Genomic DNA, 8,876 nt, shown 5'->3' with positions numbered 1-8,876 from the left:
TTCAATATTGTTTTTTCTTTCCTATCCCTTTACACTTCCATGTAAATCTGAGAATTAGCTTGTTTAATTCCAGTAGACCTTCTGTTAGAGTCTTAACTACAATTTGACCAAACCCATAGCTCAATTTGCAAAGAATTAACAACTTAATAACACTGAGTTCTAATCCATGAGAACAGCATCTCTTTCCATTTAACTGAATCTTCTCAAATGATTTTCATTGAAGATAATTTTAGTACATAAAGATATTTGGTATCTTTTATCACATTTATTCCTGTTTTTGCTGTTGTTTAGTCACTAAGTCATGTCTGACTCTATTGCAACTGCATGGACTCTAGCCCACCAGGCTTCTCTGTCCTTGGGATTTCCCAGGCAAGAATACTGGAATGGGTTGCCACTTTCTTCTCTAGGAAATCTTCCCAACCCTAGGTTTCTTTTATTTTTGTGGCTAACATTAGATGTAGCTTAAATTGTATTTTCTGATTATGGAAATATGTCTTCTTGATATTAGTTCCCGTTTCTCATTATATATTTAGTGCTCCTTATGTGTATATTGATTATGAGTAAATGAATGACAAGCTAACCCCTTTCTCTATAAAATCTTGTGACATTTCAATGAAAAGTAAAATTCTATAATGATGGTGAATATAAACATACAACTGAGTATAATTTTGTTTTAATTTCAATGGAGCTAAGATTAACATTTGAAAAAACTTCAGCCAAGAATGACCCAAAATTTTAGAGATAATTTCAAAACAAGCTGTCTAAGAATGAGAAGAAAATGTTGCAGATGGCTGCCTTTCAGACAGTATCAAGAAGAGAAAGCTAAAACCAGAAGAGAAAAAATTTAAACACTTCTTAAAATTTGACTCATAATAAAGGGTCTAGTATTACTTATCAGGGAAAAAATTACCTCTACATTCTACTGATTCCTTGAAGGTGTTTTACTATAACATACAAAGACACATAATGTATGTATATGTGTATATATGTGTGTGTATGTATGTATGCATTTCATCTTAACTAGGTCCCTGTCAAGAAAGAATATGCTTACATGGCTAAAAATATAATTAGGAGACTCAAAAATGTGTTACTTTTCAGATGAGAAAAAGCACTCATTCAACATTGTTAAGATTTTAAAATAATGCTTCTTTTAGCAGAAAATGATCAGAATGCGAAAACTACAGTTCTTAATATAGTGAGCATTCGCCCTACAAAAAAAAAAACAATAAATAAACATTTGAGATATTTCTCTTTCATAACAATTTATTGTGCAACTAAAATTTACACATTCCCAAAGTTCCATATAATCCAATTCAAAACTCTTGATAGTAAAAGAAAAACTGAGCATTAGATGCCTTGTCCTTGTTGCACAAACATTGTACAACTCAACATTATTTGAGAATTGCCTCTGATGCATCTTATTAATACTCCTTCTTCTTAAAGAGGCTAGAATTAAGAGCATGCACTGATTCATCAAACATTTATTAAATTTTACCTATGTGCTGGGCATTTCTTAGATGCTAGAGATAAAGTGGTGAATGGAAGGTCCCTGATTTCTGCTTTCACAGAATCTTACAGGCTCCTGGAAAAGACAGACATTAAAAAAGAGACACACTTGTATTAAAGTGCTGTGGCAAGGGAAGTACAGGATGCTATGTCCACAATTGGGGTCCCAATGGAGAAGGCATTGTGGAATGTCCACCTTGAGGAAGTATTGTTCAAACCAAGTCTTGAAGTAAACTTAGGAATTAGGAACAAAAAAGTATTCAGGCTGAGAGAAGTCATGGGGTGCATGAAATGCAAGATCACAGTAACTCTAGGATCTAAACTTAGTCTATGCAGTTGGATAAAGGAAAGCAGAAGGGAGACTAGCGCCAAATGTTTGATCTCTGACTTCTTACTCAAACATATGGCAACCTGAAATACATGAACTTTCAGGTTCTACATGATGAGGAGGAGGCAGAAAGGGGAACTCCTAATGTTCTCAACTGTGGATCTTTCTAAGAAATATGTAAGTACCTAAAATGTCCTTAGGCAAAAGAGCTTAGATTAATTCACAAATAGTTCAAATAAAATCTCACTTAAATGTACACATCTCTACATACATGCAGCTAGATAGCCACACAAGTGAATCTCTCTGATAACTGAGAAAGTGTAATTCTTTAAAAAAAAAAAAAATCACACATTGTATACTTGTAGCATCTGTATTTCCTCCCCTAATTACAGTTTCTACAAGAATATTTTACTGTAAAATAATGACCAGGAATAATGGTAAGAAGTGATCAATGTTATACAGGGATGTTTGCAATTCAGAAAACTACGTAGAAATGGTCTCTTCTACATTTTAAGGAATTTCTATACAATAGTTATTAAATACACTGGGTATTTTTCCCAATTATGTGTAGTATGCCAAATCAATTATAATGCTGTGTGTGTTCTTGCCGAGTAACAAAGTTACAACAAAAATCAAATAATATAATTATAGGAACATTTGGGTAACTTAATTTCAAAAGTAATAAGTTGACCTTGTAATTCACTTTTGGCTTTTCATTAAAAAAATGAACAAAATGCCATTTCAAATGACTATGTAAAATCCACTCAGATTTAGCTGGCTTTCTGTATCTTTTATTTGGATTTTCTAAAGACCAAAGAAAAAGAAGGCATCTTGTCAATAACGATTCAGAAGGTGCACAGAAAATCTAATCATAATGCCAGAAGCAACCAGGACTAATAATTTAGCATTTACCCTCCTGTTGTTGTTTTTTCATGTAATAGTAAGATACAAAGAGTCGGACATGACTTAGTGACTAAACAACAACAGAAATACCTATATTAAAAAAGCATTCTTTAGGCTTATAACCTACTTTTTACAAAAACGGTGTCATTTAAAAGGTTTGCTAGATAACCTATTTTATAAATGTGCAATATTCCATAGCAGAAATGCAGCATATTACCGTGGTCATTTTCTACATTAGTAGGCTTTCAGGTATCTTTCTAATTTTTTCCTCTTTATAAACAATGCACCATTGAGCTTTTTTATTTTATGCTATTCTACTAATAACATGGGGAGTCAGTGGCAGAGAAAGTGATAGTAAAATAAGTTACCTTCTTCTCTGTCACTTTTTGAAAAAATGGGTGCAAACATTTATTGAGGTCCAGCCCTATGCCAGGCACCTTGTTAAGTACTGAGGATACAGAGATGAGTAGGAACCAATACACTTGCCACAAGCCCTCTGTCTAGCACAGAGGTTCTCAACTGAGATGACTTTGTTCCACAGGGGTCAACTAGCAATGCCTGGAGACAATTTTGGTTGTCACAACATGTAGGGAGGGAACTACCAGCATCTAGTGCATAGTTGGCAGAGATGTTGCTAAACATTCATAATGCACAGGCTAGGCCACCACAGCAAAGAATTACCCAGTCCAAAAGGCCAATAAAAAGGTGCTGAGGTTGAGAAACCCTGACCGAGCCCTTTCCTGGAGTCTGCCTGCCTCTAACAAACTCACAGTGTCCTCTCACCACAACATTTACATTTAGTAAGTTATAAAAATCAATGAGTACACCAATTATCTCCATGAAACTACATATTTAAGTTAACAGAACGGTGCCATTTCCATACTCAGACTTCAAAGCCAATGACTCCATATACTGATCAATGAACTCTGGGGACTGGTAGGTGTGTTGGATTTCACGTGTGTAACACACACTTCAGGCTCTATTCAGTATAACATCTTCCACTCTCTTCTAAACCTTTAAACTTTAGGATTTTGTCAGGCAAGGAAATGAAAACAAGCTATTTTTAACTACCTGCTCAATTGCTTGGAAAATTACCTCTTAAAACATCTGAACACCCACTTCTCATTTTTTCCAAAGCCCTAGAGTAGCCAAGTGATATTAATCACTGGAATTCCTTGATGAGGAAATGCCATTTTTCAAAGTATGTTAGGACAATTTGTTTTGTTTTTCAAGCTCTGTATTCTGAGATAGATACAGCTATAGATACATATGTCCATCTGCAACGTAAATAATCATGAATTTGCTGCAAACCCTACAGCAGCACCTGGAGAAGGGAATGCCAACCCACTCCAATATTCTTGCCTAAATAATCCCATGGACAGAGGAGCTTGGCAGGGTACAGTCCATGGGGTTGCAAAGAGTTGTACACAACTGAGTGAATGAGCATGCACACATTTACAGCAGCATCTTCTCTGAATGCAAGACTCAATTTTGATAGACCTATGTGAGCTTTCAAAGGACAATAAACTCATTGCAGCAATGGAAATCTGAATATTTATAAGCTCTTCAACTACAAATGCAATATATATTAGGCAAAATAAAAAATCCTGATATTGTGTAGTGCTATATACAATGAGATTGTACAATTCCTTTAGTCTTCCATCTGTTCAAATAACCATAGAACAGCTGGAGGCAATAAAAGCTACTCAATTGTCTTCTCATTGCCTGACCTTGGAATAAATGGTCCAGCTCTAGAAAAGAAGTTGTTCTTCTTTCTGATAAATTCCTTTCAAGTGGTTATCAATTTAAAGGAGTCAAAGCAGCCCATCAGTAAACACCTCATCACATAAAACATCAAATGTCAACCACTCACTCTCATTACTGAAAACACTGGCTTGGAAAACAAACAAGGGCAAAATGGCTCACTGCTTTTAATCAGTGTAATGAATATCATTAACTCAAACTGCAAACCCCCTACTCACCACAAGTGAATTATTTATTTCTAATATCTTTCCAATGGTTTCTTTTTCTCTTTAAACTTTAATTAAAATCAAACATATTTGAAAATTGAAGAGTCTAAGCCTAAAAAAGGATTTTCAGCAACAACAGCAAAAAATTAACTTTGGTTCTGACAACCTCTCTGATATCTGAAAATTCTGCAACTCAGTCAGAAACACATTTCTTAAAACTCAAACATCCATAAAGGCAGATAAAAAACTCAAGCTATTCAAAAAACTTCTGTGGAAAAAACTCAATGTGCTGAATACTACAGGTACATGACAAATAAGATATGGAGTCAAAGAAAGTATTAGCCCAAGCAACTTATACATCAATTATGCTTGTTAACAAAACACAGAAATTGAAAAGTTCTTGAAAAATAACTATAAAGTACAAAATATAATTGATATTTTGTAAGCATATTTTTAAAATTTTCTACTGTTCTCTGATTTCTGAATATTTTAACAAGCTTAGTATTTTTAATTAGGTCTATTAAATATCCAAGTTTTCATGAAATATTAATTGATCAAAAAATGTCTATTTTCAATTACTCCAGCAGCCGTGAGTAGCACCAACATCAAATTGGTTGGTGCTACTTTAAATTGACTGAGTTCATTCTTGGTGCTCAGCATTCTATCAAATCCCAAGAGAAGAGTAAAATTGGAAATATACAATTAGAATGACTTCAGAGTATTTTTTTGTTGACATTTTCATAGCATTTATATTTTTGGTTGAGATTTTCATAGTATTTATGTATCCACTTAATGGGCTTCTCTGGCGGTTCAGCAGTAAAGAACCTGCCTGCAAATGCAGGCGACATAAGAGATGCGGGTTCCATCCTGGGGTTGGGAAGATCCCCTGGAAAAGGAAACAGCAACCCACTCGAGTATTGTTGCCTGGAGAATCCCAGAAACAGAAGAACCTGGAGGGCTACAGTCCATTGAGTCGGAAAACAGTTGGACATGACTTAGCAACTAAACAACAACATCCACCTAATACTTATGATCTACCATGGACATAGCAATGTAAAAACAGAATATTTTTGAAGCACAACATATTTTCACTTGAGGAAACAAATGACAATAGGGCCTTTAATAAAAATATACTGGGTATCATAAGGGAAACAAGTCCTCAGACTAGAGAAATACATAGACTCCCTTTCTGACTCGGCTCTAACTTATGGGTGTTTATCAGCCACACCACAATAGTTCGGTCAAAAAAAAAAAACTATTTGGAAATGAATAAAATATTCCTTTTTGGTGAGTATTTAGATTTTTTTAAAAAAATTATACCTGGTCTCCAAACTTAAAATTCTTCGAAAGAAAACAGCATGGGCAGATAGCTCATAAAATACTGCTTCCAACAACATTTTTTGTGTATTGTGATTTTTGCTTTGGCCTCCTCTTTCAATAATCATATAGATTATTATAATTGAAAGTAAAACACCATTCAACTCAAACACCCAATGTTGATTTCTCCTTGTTCTAAAGAAAGAGTAATAATTGCAAGATACATTTTTCACCACCTAACACAAACTGAAATTAAATCAAACTCACTATAATAAAACATTCTTGCTGTTCTTCAATAAGTATCAAGACTTAAACACATATCCTCTGAACTGAACAAAGCATTATAACGGACATATATAGATACTTCTGTGCACAGTGTCTGAATATCTCTAGAGTAACTAAGTAGTTTTCCCTCAATGGCACTAAAATATATGGCAAAAAGTAAATGTGAAAGATGTGATCTACTAACACTATTCAGATGGAGTCAATATGTTTTAAGGGTATATAACCAAAAAAAACTTTTTAATTTTAAAATTTTGTCTAATTAAAACATAAAATTGAAGCAGGGGTTTTGGGGCATCATTAAAACAGTAAATTATTTTTCCCCATAAGAACTAAGTCACATATCAGGCATACATGGGTAAGACTGTCTCAATAGAAATCATCTTTTCTAAAACAGAAATGTGTTAATCCTTCAAAATGAATTCCTGGCCTCTACATTCACATCCCTTTTACATGAATGTAAAATGTGAGTATATATACAGTCATTAGCAAACTAAAATTTCTCATGCCTAATTTTACCATGCTTGTAAACAAAGCACTTTCCTAGTACAATAACAAAAAATTTTTTAAAAACCACAGTACATCTAAAAATTCTTCAAAACTCATTTATTAATATTTACATATGTATATTTATCCCCTTTTCTTCTTTGACCCACTGGTTATCTAGGAGCATGTTAATTCCCACATATTTATGAATTTACCAAATTTCTTTCTATTTTTGATTTCTAATTTTATTCTCCTCTTGTTGTAGAATGCATCTTTCATTTCAGTCTTTTGAAATCTGTTGACACTTGTTTTATGGCCTAGTATATATGTGCTAGAGAACACACCTGTGCACACAACTTGTGCACCTGAAAAAAAGTGCACCTGGCTGCTCTTGGTTGGAATGTTTTATGGAAATGTTATTAAAATCTTCTGTTTTCTTGTAGACCATTTGTCTAGTTCTTCTATCCTTTATTAAAAATGGAGTGGTGATGTCTCCAACTATTATTGTTGAACTTTCTATTCCTCATTTAATTCTGTCAGTTTTGGCTTCATGTATTTTGGGACTCATTACTTTGTGCATAAATGTTTATAACTACTATGCCTTCTTCATGGATTGACCATTTGTCGTTACAAAAGATCCTTCTTTATCTCTAGGAACAATTTTTGTTTTAAAAACTATTGTGTCTGATATTAGTATCACTACATTCACTCTTCTTTGGTTACTGTTTTGCATGGTATATCTTTTTCATCTTTCATTTTCAACCAATTTGTCTTTGTATTTAAGACATATTTCTTATATACAGCCTACAGATAGATGATGTTTTATTATCCATTCTGCCAGTATCTCCCTTTTGCTTGGATTATGTAATCCATTTACACTGAATAAATTACTGATAAGATTTATCTTTTCTATTTTGCTATTTGTTTTCTATGTCATGTCTGTTTTATCCCTCTTTGATTCCACTACTGGCTTATTTATGTTAGTTATTTTATGGTGTACCATTTTAATTCCATTGTTGTTTCTTTTAATATATTTTTAGTTGTTTCCTTAATCTCTGGGGATTAAAATTATCTTATTTTACAATCTAATTCCCTGATAGCTCAGTTGGTAAAGAATCCACCTGCAATGCAGGAGACCCAGGTTCAATTCCTGGGTCAGGGAAATCCACTGGAGAAGGGATAGGCTACCCACTCCAGTATTCTTGGACTTCCCTTGTGGCTCAGTTGGTAAAGGATCCGCCTGCAATGCAGGAGACTTGGGTTCAATCCCTGGGTTGGGAAGATCCCTTGGAGAAGGGAAAGGCTACCCACTCCAGTATTCTGGCCTGGAGAATTCCATGGACAGTGTAGTCCATGGGGTCGCAAAGAGTCAGACTCAACTGAGCGACTTTCACTCTCACAATCTAACTCAGATTAATATTATCTTCACTTCAATATCATACAAAACTTTTGTTACTGTAGTTTTGTTCCTTCCCCTGTTCTTTATCATAGAAATTATTTCTTTATACACTATAAGCCCATTAACATGGTTTTATAGTTTATGCAGTTGATTTAAAATCAAGAGAAAAAGGTTATGAACAAAAATAAATTTAAACTATTATAATTTACTTAGTTACCTTTATTAGTGTTCTTTATAGTATCATACTGATTTGAATTGTGTAGTATGCTTTCATTTCAGCCTGATCGAATTTTTTTTTTTTTTTTAGTATTTCTTATGGGGCAGGTCTGCTAGTGAAAAATTTTTCTCAATTTTTGTTTATCTTGGAATGTCTTAATTTCTCCTTCATTTCTGAAGGACAGTTTTGCTGGATATAAAAATTTTGGATATTTGTCTTTCAGCACTTTGAATATGTAACCTTCTAGTCTTCATGGTTTCTGAAGAGAAATCACTAGTCAATTTCACCGAGAATTCTTTCATTTCATGAGTCCCTTATCTTTTCCTCCTTACAAGATTCTGTGTTTTGCTTCGTCAGTTTGACTTTGGGTTATCTAAGAATTGTTCTCTTCCAGCATGTTCTACTTGGTTTTGCTGAGCTTCTTGGATGTGCATATGAACGTGTGTTATCAAATCTAGGGGAATTTTC

This window comes from Giraffa tippelskirchi, chromosome 10 (genome assembly GCF_054371585.1).
Source record: "Giraffa tippelskirchi isolate mGirTip1 chromosome 10, T2T-mGirTip1v1.2.pri, whole genome shotgun sequence".
NCBI lineage: Eukaryota > Metazoa > Chordata > Mammalia > Artiodactyla > Giraffidae > Giraffa > Giraffa tippelskirchi.
This window is presented reverse-complemented; position numbering follows the sequence as displayed.